Source organism: Leptonotus elevatus, chromosome 9 (assembly GCF_054856555.1).
Source record: "Leptonotus elevatus isolate MCC_2025b chromosome 9, RoL_Lele_1.0, whole genome shotgun sequence".
Lineage (NCBI taxonomy): Eukaryota > Metazoa > Chordata > Actinopteri > Syngnathiformes > Syngnathidae > Leptonotus > Leptonotus elevatus.
Window position 1 is genome coordinate 4,268,077 of NC_141247.1, and position 15,670 is coordinate 4,283,746.

Below are 15,670 nucleotides of genomic sequence, written 5' to 3' on the forward strand. Positions count from 1 at the left end.
ACCGGGTTACCAACCAGAGTCTTTCACCAACCCCAGAAACATCTCAATTCCAACAAATTAGGGAGACCTCAAGAGACCAAAGGAGAGACTGAGGAAAGGAAGGAAGGATAGATGAAGCAGAGTAAGATCCACAGACATCAGCCCCCACCGATTCAACGACCAGGGGAGGAAGCAGATTGTGTTTGAATTTCGATAGATGCTGGTGTGGTGGATCTGGCATGCATGAAAACCTCCACCAAAGAGGGGAGCCGTCGACCCCGCCCAGGACAGAGCAAGCACAACACCTCAGGGCCCCCCAGGCCACGGCAGCGCCAAGGGACAACCCCCCGGGCCCTGCAGGGGCCACCGGCCGGAGAGTAAACCCAGGAGCCAGGAGCACCCCCCACCCCAACACGGCCCGCGCCCACAACCCAACGCAGCAGGACGGGGCATGGCAGGCCCGCCAGGCACCCCACCGGCCCACAATCCCCGCTCCCCCCGCCCCCCATCCACCCTCGCCATCCACCACAACCCAGCCGCAGCCGCCCCCAGGACCCAAACCCCCCCACCCCCAGCACCCCCCCCCCACCCAGCAACCCGTACCACCCCCCACCTTTTCTTTTGCCAAACTCACATTTTGACATGTTCAGCGTCACGCCTGCCTTCTCCACTAGCTTGAGAACAGCATCTAGTCTAGTCCTGCTGTAACTTCCGTAACCATCATATATTGGAAATGTTCTGGAGCATTTGAAATACCAAATGGCAGACGGTTGAAGTGGTACCTACCAAATGGTGTAATGAAAGTGGTGAGGCGGGCTGACTCAGGGTGGATTTTGAAGGTTATTGAAAAAAAAGGAAAATGCGAATTTTGGCTATGGAAACAAGTTTTGTGAATAAACGCTAACAAGACTGGATATTACGTCACACGTACGTTTGTAGTCACAAAGCAAAATTTACTAGCATAATTACTGTCTGCACTCTAATCTAGATCCACAGACAAAATATAAGGTAATGTGTTCATGTAATCACCTTTTAGAACGAGCAGTTCATGTTTTCACTAGGAATATTACATGGATTTTTGTTTTGTTTGTGTTATTAATTTATATATTTTTTATTTTGTTAGTTCGTTTTTATGACTATGTTCAAAATAAACTTCAAACAATCACGTAATGCAACTGCAAGGATGTGTGCCACACCAGCAGTGCCTCATTGATTTGCGGACAGACTTTCTCTGTGTGTCTGTTTGGTGCACCCTGTCTGTCGTTATGTAGGGATAATAAGCTTGGACAACAATGCGTGCGTTTTGTTTCCTTGCAATGAGTTTAAATTCTGCAAGAGCGTGAGAGTTTGCAGCCACAGCTGTCTGTGTGTCTGTATCTGTGCGGCATGGACACGCTGTGCACTGTGACCCTTTTGAAAAAGGATTGAGCCGCCAAGCTACATTTGTTTTGTTTTCCAATTACCGGTACTTAAAAATTATGGTGCGGAGTCAGTTTTGCTGGCTACAAATTTAGGTTTGATATTGGTACTGGTAGGGGTGGGCAATATGGGGCAAAATAAAATATCTCGATATTTTTTCAAAAAAGAAATCTTGTAAATTTGCACTCGCTTCACAGAATAATTATTTACAGCGTTTTTGAACAGCTCTTGTTTACATTTTAATTTGCTCCATACATCCTCTGCAAAACATTTTACAACAATATTCTACTGCAACATTTAACAAAGAAAGCTAATTATTATTTCCAGACTATATGAGGCATTTTCATTGATTTTTCTGAATCTTTGTCAATTAAATGTCTTTTATTATTCCATAATAACAGATCTGGTAATTGGACTACTTTTTATATAGCGCCTTTAACTACACCATATTGTGCCCAAAGCGTTTTGCCTCACATTCACCCATTTACATCATCACATTTTAATCTGCACTAAGTACTGGTGCACCACTGCCAAATATTACAGAAATCACAACGACAAAACCTGTTTACTACAGCAGTCAGAATATATATGTTTTTATATATGTCGATTTGATGGTGATGGAATGAATATATATAATATATATAATATAGTAAGAAAGAGCCAGCATCCTGCATATATTGTAATGACAACAAATGCAGCCGCAATCTTTTGACAGGCAATTTCTGCAGTTGTCTTGCACATAATACACGTGATATAGTCGCAAATGTAGCTATGATACGGAGTACAAGCGTGTAAAAATTGATTATTAGGCCAATATGGATTGGAACATCCGGTCAACTTTTACTCGCTTGGAAAAAAGCGGTGTTTGTGAGGCATTGCCAATGTTTACTTGCTTTGTCAATTACAGTGTGTGTTAGCTCAATGCAGTGAGGCTTTTCTGATTGTGTTCGGCTGCTTTACTTATCTTATCTTTTGCGGTAGTCGTACATGTGGAGTCTCAAAGTCACGTAATCCTCCATATGGTGCTTGTTGTTCGGCACACGTTAAGATGTTATTTTGTTTTTTACAATCCCAAATAATTTCCAGGCTAGGGACGTGGACTTAAATCTTGTTAAGTTTATTAGTCACTAATACGAGACTTCGATTCCATGGTGTCACAACACTTCTCCCGTCTTCCTCACGGCTGGCGCCACCGAGTCACGTGACTGAATCCTGCCCGCTGATTTGCAGAATGAAGACGTATCACTTCCTCCTCTTCGGTCTATGCACGCTGATTCGCCAAATGAGAACTTTCATCACTTCCTCCTACTTTTTAGCCAATCAATTGACAACTCAGAGATTTGGGATTAATTGTGGATCCAGCACACGCCCAGATGTGCTTTTCGTTTCCAACTGGGGGGACACGACCACTGGCAGTTCTGATCAGGTTTGTTGACAGGAAGAAAAAGATTGCTCTTTCGAGAGATAGCGACAAGTTTAAAGATAAACATGTCTACGTCAATGAAAATCTTACAAAACGAAATGCTGACATTGCCAGAAGGGCGCGACAATTGAGAAAGAATAGATTTATCGAGAACACATAGACAAAAGAGTGTCAAACAAAAGATTCATCTTCTCAGAAGAAATACGGATCGTGAAAAGAGTGGAAGAGTTGGTGGAGTTTGAGAGACAATAACTGCTTATCGGTAACTCACATCATTAAATTGTGGATTATGTCTTACCCAAATGAAATTATTGTAAAATAGTACTAATTAACCCAAAACTGGAGCTGTCATGATTTGAATATTGTAAATATAGCTTATGATTACTTCGTGACACTGCCAAGGTTAACTCTTGTTTAAAGCTGTATTATCTTCATATCATAAAATAAGAAAAATAAATAACTTTTTGAGCTCGAACCACAGTGCAAGCAGACACGTTAGCCCAAGCATGCACAAGCCATTCACAAATTGTGGTGTAACTCGCCCGGCGCTGCCTCCCAGTCTAATGACCATAGGTGGCAGTTTCTTAAAGCAAAAGCACCAATACGTCATCTTTCAGTTGACTCTTTCGGGTTCTCATCATGCCTGACAGTCTTCAACCAGGGCCGCATTTCCTGTTTATAACTTAGCAATGTGCCCGCGGAAATGCTCCCCTACAGTCAGTCAAGCGGAGCGCTTACCGAATTCGCACAACATTTAGATTTTGGAACTCGTGCACAATAAAGGCACACCTCATTATAAGGCACGCCATTGATTTTTGAGAACATGTAAGACTTTTAACTCTTTGACTGCCAGACGTATTCAGAAAAGGGATGCTGTGAGTGCCAGTCGATTTAAGCATTTTGACTGATCTTTCAAGGTCCACAGAAAATGTTCTGTTTGGACTATGGAAACACACATACTACCAAATGAAAGATTATACTTTCATCTTTCATCAGAAAAAAAAGTTTGTTTCTACCTTATTCCGTTCTTTAGTAATCAACAATAGAAAATGGTTATTTTCACCCGATTTCGCTTGTTTTGGACTCAAATACGGAGAAATCAAGCTTTTAGTGAAACGATATTATTTCATGCATTCTAGTGAATTTTACACTTCTTTTTGTCCATGAATGATGCCACAAACACCTGAATAGTGCTTTACTTCTATAAAACACTACCACCAAGAATGAAAAAGTGTTTTTTGATAGCAAAATACGTTTATTTACATTCAACAGTGTAACAATTTGACAACAATTTGGCAAACTATTTACAAATGTGTGCAACTGTGGTGCTATTTACAAATATGTGGATGTTTCAACGACAGTTTTTCTTTTTGTGTAACACTCTCCTGCGTGCAAGGAGACGCAACAGCATTTGCACAACAGATTGCCTCTTCGCGTGCTCCACTTTCTTGCAGGCCGTTTTTTCCGGGGAATAGCAAGTATATACTGCAGTGTGTGTTGCCATCAAGTCTAATATCAGGATCATGCTACGGTTACGTTACGGTGGTGTTACGTCTGGCTTCCTCATGTCCTTCAGTTGCTATACCGGGTTGTAAGAGATGTTCTGATCCATCTTATCCACTCCATTCATGGTGGCATCGTAGTCCAGAAACAGTGTCTTCTCCGTGATCAGACTGTACCCGCTCCTCCGATGAATATGCATTGGACTCGGGGTACTCTTCATTGTCCGACAAAATGTCCGCATGTGCAGCTCCGGCGTTAGCAGCGCTAGCCGGTGATGCTTTATGACGTGAGAATAAAGGCCGCGTCCAACTTTGGCGTCCAACTGTGGCGTCAACCTCGGGATTCACCATCATCATCATCATCAATCTGCATTGGTCGATTCTTTTCGACAACTCTCCATCGCCCGATCGAATGTCCGATTGTGTAGAAGTACCCGGTCGGTTATTGTGCGCGTTTTCCGGCGTTAGCAGCGCTAGCCGCGCTTAGCCGGTGAGGCTTACTACGTGATCATAACGGTCGCGTCAAGGCTTCCAACTTTGGCATCAAGCTCGGAGTCATCATCATCGTCGACATCAATGCGCTTTTTAGTATTGATCGATGCTTTCCGTCTTTGAAAAAAATGCTCAAGCGTGAGCTGCTTGCAACCGGTTGCTTGATCAGCCATTGTGGCTTCATCAGCCATTGTCTCCTCAACACTCTAGCTCCGCCTCACGTCTTCTACTGACGCCCACGGTGGGCGGCCCATCCAACCTTGTGCAAAGAGAGTCATCGCTGCCATCTAGGGGCCAAAACGAGTCATTATACTAACCAGATCTGCTTGATACTTTCAGCACAGCTGCCCAAGGCTTTCCTCCACCCGTTTCCAAAAAAAAAACAAAAAAACATAGTGAACGTCTTTTAACGTCCTCGGCGCCCTTCCGTAGGTTTATGCTAAACGTTTTATAACGTTTATGGCGGTCAAAGAGTTAAGTGCACTTTATGGCCGTAAAAATACGGGAAATCTAATATATGAATGTGGGGGTTTAGCAAACCCAGCCAGACAATGGTGAAGCGAACTTCATTCCTTCCTTGTTCTATTTGTTGACACACCGTAAGAGCTATACCGTAAACAAATAAACATAAATGACAGTCCTTAAAAGTTGTCAAATACACCTTCAACACAACTTTTAGTCATACATGTGGAAAAGCTAGCTAAACAGACAGCTAGTAGCATTAAACAACCACTAATGAGGTGCTATCATTAGCTTAACTTCAATGGAAAATAACACAAAAACTCCTTTTACGAGGTATTCATGTCATGAAAAATCACAATAAAACAACACAAATACCTTGTCCCCATTCCAGGTAGGAGCTTAGACAGCAACAATGTAAATCTGCGTTTCAGTCAGCAACGCGTTGAATCACGGACTTGTTTCCTCTTTTTTTTTAGGGATGGGCGAGTACCGATACCAGGTATCGGTATCGGGCCGACATCAGACATATTTAATGGTATCGGTACTCGCGACAGGTATCAATACAGGTATCGGTCTCAGCTTTTGTGGCTGTTTTTTGGTCAGGAACTAAAGGCTGAAATGGTTATTTAGCATATATTGACCGCCACAGATACCTTAGGTACAAATCAGAGGGGATTTTTCCTGTGTGCCTCGAGTACTTGTTTATTTAAGGCTTTAGTGTAGCTGACGTATGGGCTACTTTTAATTTAGCCACTTATATCACCAACGCAAGGGAAGGAAGAAGAAGTGGATCATGTTACTTATTTGATTCAAGCAGCGGGAACGAATGAATTAAAACAAGGGTTAAAGCAAAAAAAAAAAAAATTCATTTGACTGAAAACATTTTTTTTTAATTGACTGCGGTCAATTAACACAAATTTTGCAGGGCAGTAGCGCGCACACTGATTTTTTTTAAATAATAATATTTAGGCATTAATCTGTAATGAAAAATGTGACAAGTATACGACAGCTCTAGGAGGGTAATTGGGAATGCAAAAAATGTAAACATCAATTTGATGCATTTTTAGAGATACAATCAAGCAGACTTAAAAAACAGTATCAATGTATAATAAAATATCTATCTATACATGGTCATGTTATGCTATATAAGCAGGGTTGGGAGGTTTACTTTTAAATTGTATTCTTCTGATACAGTTTCTCGTTGTTAAAAAAAAAAAGAAGTAGTTATTAAGTAATCCAATCACCATACTATTAAAATAATGTAACTTGGACAGTAACAGTGGACCCCAACTATATGCAGGGGTAGAGACCGGTCAGGACCGCGAATAACAAAAATCCATGTGTAATTGACAGGTGAGCTGTTCACCTCAGATACATAGATTTATTCAGCCCATGAGAAAAGTAGACTTACTTTCTCCATAGAAGTTGTTGCCATCATAACGTGTGAAATGGGCAAAAAGCGGACAAATAACGCTTATGAAGGCAACATTTACAGATTCACACCCAAATAACCTTGCCTTCATCTCTCACAAAGACGCAAGCGCGCGCACACACACCCACGCACGCGCCGTAATTATGACCTAATTACGCTACGACGATGATGACGATGCGCTCATCAAATGTGGGAATGGCCGTGGTACTGCGCCTGTGCGTCTCCTTCGAAGGGCACACCGATAACTTTTTTTTTGTTCTTTCCCGCTGGCCGAAGAACTGAAGAAGAAAGAAATAGCATGGGTCGGCACCCTGAGGAAAAATAAAGGGGAGCTTCCTCCAGCACTCCTTAGGGTAACCAGTAGGCAGCCACTCTCAAGGTTCTTTTTATGTTGTATTCTCATTTGGCCTTTGCATTTCTATGAAAAGTGCTATATAAATAAACTTATTTTATTTTATTTCATTCCAGCTTGTTTGCATTCACGAGAAATTTGGCCTTTGTGTCATACGTACCAAAAAAAGGCAAAAACTTTCTGGAGGCACCACGACCCAGAGGTTCCAGAGGGAAAACAGAAGAAGCCACAAATAAACCTTGATTATAATAAATGCAGCGGTGCGGTTGACCACTTGGACCAGAATAAGTACTTTTTTGTCAAAGCATGTGGTGCTTACTCCACATACACATACAACGCCTTTGTGATGTTTACACATGTGGAGCCAAATTGGAACCGGCAAAAGTTGTTTGGACGACGGCTGTTTCTACAAGAGTTGGCCGAGGCCCTGGTCATGCCAGAAATGACACGGAGAAAGAGGAAGAGGTCGGAAGAGCCTGAAGAAAATCTGGCTGAGCGGCCAGCTGTGGATGCACTGCCAGCTCTAGGAGCACCTGTGGCCCCAGCGAGGCCCTAGTTAAAACAACGGCAGTGTGGGCTTTGCACTGAAAAATTACAGGCTTCACACTCCTGTGTGAAATGTGGCGTTGCAATATGCAACAAGCATACGAAGACGGCATGTTTGAACTGTTAAAATAAAGTTAGTAATTTGTTGTTGTTATTGTAGTTTGTTGTTATTATTATTGTTGTTGTTATTGTTTGTTAATTTGTTATATTTGCATACATTCTGTTCATACTAAATTCTTCATAGTTGTAACTTTTTTACAGTTTCAATGTTTTAATTGCTTTGTAAAAATTATAACTACATATGTATGGATAGGTCTGAAGCCAATGAACATTTTCAGTGGTTGAAAGAAAAAAAAAAAAAACTAACAGTGTTTGTTTTCCGTCTTAAGTACTGTGATGCGTTAAAAGCCGAGGTCAAATGTCATGAATATGCATGTGTATATCACAATACAGATGGTTGTTCATCATCAGTAATTGTATTGACAACAATAATTTTAAGGTGGTCACACCCAGAATAACCAATAATAATAATAATAATGCATCGGATTTATATAGCGCTTTTCTAGACACTCAGACGCTTTACAATGGAATGGATACATCATTCATGCACTCACACATTCACACTGTGGGTGGGGGTAAGCTACTTAAGTAGCCACAGGTGCCCTTGGGCAGGCTGACGAAAGTGTGGCTGCCAGTGTGAGCCTACGGCCCGGCCCTCCGACCACCACCAAACATTCACACCTTCCATACACCAGTGTGAGTAGCACTGGAGGCAATGTGTGTGAAGTGCCTTGCCCAAGGACACAATGACACAATGACACATGACTTGGGGAGAGCAGGGATCAAACAGCCGACCTTCTGGTTACTGAACGACCGTCCCTACACCCTAAGCCCCACAGCCGCCAAAGCACACAGAGAGGGAGGGAGTGAGTTTTAGTGATATTATACATGAGAGCGTATGGGAAGTGATAGAGAGGAAGAGATGGGCTCGGTGAATCATCATAGATCCGTCAGCTAGGCCTATGGCAGCTTAACTAATGAATGACCCAAGACAAGGTTTGCCCAGACTCTAAGCTTATCAAAGAGGAAGGTTTTAAGCATGCTTTGAAATAGTGAGAGGGTTTGCCTCAAGAACCAAATGTGGAAAATGATCACACAGAAGAAAAGCCAGATAACTTGTAGTTCTGCCTCATATTCCACTTTTATAGATTCTGGGAACCTTGGAAGCGTAGTGCTATAAAAGGTTAATAATAAAAAAAAATTAATCGCTTGCATATCAATAGTTGTCTCTACAGTGCCTGCCCACCCACCAAGTTTGAAATTAAATGCCGATATTTTGTTATCTGCCTAGTTCTGAAAACATGTCTAATAAACTTCGCAATTTTACAAATTGTGTCTTCGCAATTCTACTAATTTACACAATAACCACGTGCACACTTGAGTTTTTGCTCCTATGACCTAGCAACTCATCCAGAGCTATATTTTAAGCAACAGTTGGGCTACATTGTCTGAAATACTATTTCAAAGCCAAAGGTTAAGCAGAGTTGCATTGAGTTTTGTTGCTCATACAGATTAGCATTATCTTACAGACAGTGTTTGCTTCTGACTAGCGGCACATCAATAATTGCTGGATAAAGTTGTTGAGGTGGTGGGTAGGCCTATTTGTGTCCGCTGCACCACATAATGTATACTGTATACCATACTAGTCATTGGCCTAGCAGTATACGGCGTGGGATGAAGGCTTACTGGTTCACTTGCACGAGATAGTCCTCTGAAAACAAGCTCATATTAGCAAGACAGAAAATATAGTGTGTAAATTGTGCTGTATTTCTTTACCCTGGGGAATTGTGTTGTTATTAAGACACTTGGGAGCTTTTAAACAGATGTGATAGATAGCATATTAATTCCGTAAGGGAAATTCAATATTTATTCCGTAAGCCTATAGGCAAATACATGTATATGCATTTGACCTATGTATTTATTATGCAGAAAACCTGTTAATACTCATTTGTATATATGCTTGAATATAATGCGCATTGAAAAGTTTTCAATTAGTCTTTATAACTTTGAGGAATTTGAGAGCAGAAGGGGATTAATTCAGTCTTTAAGAGTATCCACTTAAAAAATAAATGTAATGAAATTATCACTGCTGAGAGTGATGGGAATACACACAACACGATAGTCATTGATACCAGCGATATCACTAAAACCAATATTTTGTTGTATTGATATAAAAATAAAATAACCCCAATGATATCTACCACCACGTGCTGTTGTTATAGCAACCAGAAAGCCATTAAACCAAATACACAGTATGGAGTTGTTTTAAAGCATCTAAATTAGCAGTCAGTATGGTGTGACATAGTTTGCAAATTATTTATCAACATTAAAAATTCATGTGTAGGATTTGTAGTTAAATTGTCCCAGCCAGTTGCTTGCTCACAAACAGACAAATACAAAACGGGCATAAAGGGAGAGCACAGTACACATGGGGTTTGTATGAAAGCACTGGCAGCAGAATTATTTTCTTTTTTTGTAGCACATTTTCTATAAAGTGGCTTTTTGTTAGATTTATGGAAAAAGTGCGACTGAGTGAGCACACATAAACATACTCCATTATCGTGACTGCTTATTGATCCATTTCTTTATTGATTCTCTTATTGATTACCATTGGGGACAGAATTAAATAATACAAATGATAAACAGTAAATTCTGTAGAGTAAATTTAACTCTATTTAGAGTAAATTAGACTATTTGGAGTGGGACCAAATAGACTCAGTTTTAGAGTAATGCTTACACTTGGAAGACAGTAAAATTAAGAACTTCAGCTTGGGAGACTGCCACACTACCTACCACCTGAGCTATGGTCCCTCCCACTGTTTACTTATCTCCAAGAAGAGACCAAAAACATCGAGCTAGGAAGATTCCAGCTGACACAAGCGATATACTAAGACACAGCAGCAGCTTTGTGGCTCAGGGAGTAAATTGGCTGTCTCTGAAGGTCCTGAGTTTGTTCCGCAACCCTTGAGTGACTTTTATTTATTTTATTTTTTCAGTCCTTTATTTTACTCTCTTCCAAGTGTAAATAAATATTACTCCGAAACTGAGTCTATTTTTTCAAAACTCTAAATACAGTCAAATTTACACTACAGAATTTACTGTGTAAATCATTTTAATTAATGGGAAACACTTTGAAAAGCACTAACAAAAATATTGAAGGAAGGAAGGACTGTTTGAGGGCTGAACCTGAAGGTCTTTCAGCCCGGGAGAGGAAAAGTGTCAATTCTTACAACCACATTATGGTCACGTAAAGGAAAATGCATGTAAACAGTGTGAAAATAAAGTCAATCAAATTTATATTAATTGCACATTCAGCAGAAGGACCTGACAGGGAGACCCAGAGGCTTTGCCCTCCGACTGACCACAAGGAGTGGGTGGCCACCTCTTCTTCTTTTTGCAGCATTTTCCTCCTTCATATCACTTCTAATCTATTCATTCCCCGATTCCCTTCTCCTCTTGCCTTTTCATTTCCACCTTTTATCTCTCCCGCTATCATCACTGCACTTTTTTCAGTGTGCCTGTTCCCTCGCTTGTTCTTGCTTTCTTTCTCAAGAACCAGATGTATTTCTTATATGATTTAATCAGATGCAAAGATTGGCACACGATGGTGCTGCAGGTGTTCTGCTTGTGTTCAAGTATAAAGGATTTTTCTTCTGAATCATTTAGTGATTTTTTGGGGGGCAAAGGACATTGCATCAATTCTGTGACCTAATTTCAGCATAGTTGCATGTCTTATCATCAGTAAAGGATTTTTTTTGTGCCTGTTTCTTTTAGAATATATAGTACATTAATGCTTGTGCTGCAGTGGCAATACACCGTACAATGGATGCACAATAGCTATCGGACAGATATTGGTTTGAAAAAACAACAACAACTAAAATGACGTCACATTCATCGGTAACAAAAGCCGCCTCAAATACACCAACATTGGTCTGGTTACTGTCACTTTAACTCTTTGACTGCCAACCATTTTCAGAAAAAGAGGTGCGAGTTGATTTAGAGCATTTTGACTGATCTTTCAAGGTCCACAGAACATTTTGTGTTAGGACTATGGAAACACAGATACTACCAAATGAAAGATTGAACTCTCATCTTTCATCAGAAAAAAGTTTGTTTCCACCTTATTCAGTTTTTCAGTAATCAACAGTAGAAAATAGTTTAGTTTTACCCATATTCTCTTTGGACCAAAATACGTAGAAATCAAGCTTTTTGTGAAACGATATTATTTAATGCACTCTAGTGAATTTGACACTTTTTTTCATGAATGATGCCACAAACACCTAAACAGTGTTTTACTTCTATAAAGCACTACCACCAACATTGAAAAAGTGTTTTTTGATAGCAAAATAACAATTTGGCAAACTATTTACAAATATGTGCATCTGTGCACGTGTAGTGTGTGTATGTGTTACTATTTACAATTTTGTGAATGTTTCAACTGCACATTTTTTATTTTTGTGTGGTATATTGTGTAACACTCCCCTGCGTGCAAGGGGACGGAGCAGGATTTGCACCACAGATTAGTTTCACTGCGATTGCCCCTTCTTGCCTGCCTTTTTTTCCAGGGAGTAGCAGGTATGTACTGCAGTGTGTGTTTGGCCATGTTGCCATCAAGTCTACTCTCAGGACCATGATACGGTGACTTGGTGTTGCATCTGGCTTCCTCATGCCCTTCAGTTCCCATACCTGCAACAACTTCCTCCTCCTCTTCCTCCTCCTCCTTGTCTTGTGGTAACAGCCACCCTCTCACCACCTGCCGTACAAACTCCTAAAAGTGTTTGCATTTCCCAGGATTTTTTGTTTTGTGCAGGATATATGCATTGAACATGCATATTTGAAATAGATAGGCAACACATTTTTTGTGTGAATGGGTGGTAAGAGATGTTCTGATCCATCTTATCCACTCCATTCATGGTGGCATTGTAGTCCAGAACACACACTGGTTTCTGGAAAGGCACTCTTTCTTTTCTGTGCCTTCCGCCACACATCCACTGTCCGCATTTCATCGTTGTGAAAAGTAGTCACCATCCTCAATGAATGTTTGTCCTGCCATGCCACAACCAAAACCTTTGTGTTGGGTCTCAATAGTCCCCCCCCCCCCCCCCCCCCCCGAACTGTGTGACTCGTTTAAATGAAGGAAACTCCAGATGAGCTGGAAGCAGTTTCGAGGCATCGCGTGAATGAAAAATGGTGTTGTTTCTATTTCATCTGGAGTCCAATACATTTCTATACTGGGCTTGTTTATATACCCAGTAAGAAATTGGAGTGCAAAAAATGTTTTTAGTTCGGACACATACACTGGCTTCCAAGCTCGGCTCCTACTGTGTGGCAGACTGTCAGTCTTCTTCTGGATGGACTGACGTGCGTAGAGGTTTGTCTGGTCAGCAATGTGCTGGAGAAGTTTGTCCGTGATGAAGAGCTGCAGGAAGTCAGCTGGCAGGGTCGAATTCAGCTCTGCTGCGGCACCCCGTGGTCCTGGTTTTTCAGTAAAGGGGAATGTGGTTGGCTGCCAGCCTGCTTCATGCCAGCCAGAATTTTTGGGATCTGCAAATATACATTTCAATATCATATAATATTTATTTTAGACCAGTGTGATGCAATATATATATATAAATATATATGTTTACCTTTTTTCTTGGATCCACGGGCTGATGTACATTCTGTAAATTATAGAAGACATTTACCATCAAATATTTTACTAGTGCTGTGTTGGAGAATCTTTTTTTTTTAACCTTTATTCTGCTCACTGTGAGAAGCTGTGTGAGAAGCGTCACTTTGAGCCCTATGAGCTACAGCTGAAAGAAATATATACAATTACAATAATATCAAAAGACTGTTTTCTTTTGTTGTTGCAGTGTATTGAAAACACTTTTATTTTTACCTCTCTTTCTCATAGAAACCGCAGTGGGACGTCGCTGTGAGCATGATCCACGATCTATGAATTGTACATTCACGTTACACATGCTTCTAGCACCTCGCCGGAAAAGTTAGACAAGTTAGCTTACTAGTAATCTCATAGCAAGTTTGTGCTTACCTTCACAGTCTTCTGAGGATGAAAGACTGTCCGAATCTGTGTCTTCTCCATGATCAGACTGTACCCACTCCCTCAGCCATTATACCCTCAACACTCTAGCTCCACCTCACTTTTTCTAATACTGACTCCTACCCGATCCAGTCCAAATAAGTCATTGCTGCCATCAAGGTGGCCAAGGCTTTCCTCCACCCATTTCCATTAAAAAACATACGTTATTAAACGTTTTTGGCGGTCAAAGAGTTAAAAGTGCATTGTGCCGTTTAAAAAGGTCATGTTACAGCTTTTTCTACATCATGCTTGCTCCACCAATGCCCAGATGAGTACGAAGAGCCCTGACTGTTTTACTGTGACTATGTCTACCAGCTTTTATCTTCCCTTTTATAGTAGAGTACAGTTTCATTGTGGAAAGGGGCGTAGTTTTTCTTACCTCATTTGAAGGCATGTCTTTGTTTGTCAACTGTGGCTGTCGCTTTAAGATCGTGCACGTACTAGCACCATAAACAAGCCTGACACAGAAGCTGCAGTTACGCTTTGGGCCAGAGGTGGCAGTCGAGAGTAAAAAAGTGACAAACTGCACAAAGATCCTTTAAGAGCACAAACCTCTGCTGCATGACGTAGCAGATAAACATAGGGAACAATGACTGACTGAACAGAAGTAGCAGTGAGCCTTTCCCTGCACTGTTTTTTTTTCCTTTTCTAAACATCACACATTTCCGTGTTTAAGTTTCAATTAATTCCGCTCTGCCGTCCGTCAGTATTGAATGTCTGTGCGGAAACACAAAATATTGGTTCCGGCTCGCGCAAAATATGTTTTTTAAAATTACTGTACAAAGTATTTTGATGTAAATATCGACTTTAACCGGGAAATCCGACTTAAGTCAAAATTTGGGTTACATCGCTAGCGTAGGAACGGAACTCCACCACAACTTGAGGACTCCCTGTAATTGAATTTCGATTAATTGCACAGCCCTAGTCAGGGTTGAGGATCGATCTCACACCTTTTGAGTTGGGAGACGACCACTTTACAACTGTGCCACACAATAATTAATAATTACAGCACATGGATAATACATTGTTAAATGATCCAATATTTTCATCTTATTCTGCATTAATATTATTACTGTTAAGCACAAGATAATCATTTTTTTTTGTAGCACAATGTGATGTGGTTAGTGCAGTGGAAAGGAGTGGGGCTGAAATATTGAAAGAGGAAGGGTTTGGTTGGCTCCAATAGACAAAAGAGCCATGATTTATGCATGACCTTGCATCGTATTATATGTTTAGGTTGATGAATAAGCCTACAGATGTAAATTGTGGTGGCCAACAGCCAGTTCTGAGAATATGGTATCTCTGATGCAAACCAATGCTTTAGTGCCCTTTTGGTAAGTGTGTTAACTAGAACTTTGTAAATATTATGGCCTGGTCATGTAGTGGTTAGTGCATCGGCCTCACATTTCTGAGGTTGGAGGTTTAAATCCTTCCTGAGAGTAGCTTGCATGTTTTCTCTACGTGGTCTCTGGCTTTCTTTCATATTCCAAAATCAGGTTTCTTGGGTTAATTGAAAACTCCCAATATGTCAGTATGTGCGAATATGATGGAATGAGTGTGTGTGTGTGTGGGGGGGGGGGGGGGGGGGGGGTGCGTGCGCGCGTGTGGGGGTGTGCACGTGTTTGTGTGTGTGCCCTATATCTGGCTGGCAACACATCCAGGTTGTAAAGCCAGCTGTGATAGGCTCCAGCTCACCAACTACACTAGTGAGGATAGAAAATGGATAGATGGATGGATACAGTAAGTGTGCTGATCTGGCTTTAAGAAATATGGACAGTGATTCCCTTGACATGTGCTTCCCGTTCGAACAGTGTGTTCCCCTGTAGTGGTAGGCTAATGAATGTATATCTTGTAAGAATTTATACTCATGGAGAACCCTAGTCACTGTGCTGACCCAATTTTTTTCCCTACATAGTCGAGG

The 15,670-nt window shown here is 41.0% G+C and overlaps 1 pseudogene; it reads left to right on the forward strand.

Moving 5' to 3' along the window:
* Positions 1 to 15,670, forward strand: part of LOC147168030 (uncharacterized) — a 45,204-nt pseudogene that overhangs the window by 16,744 nt on the left and 12,790 nt on the right.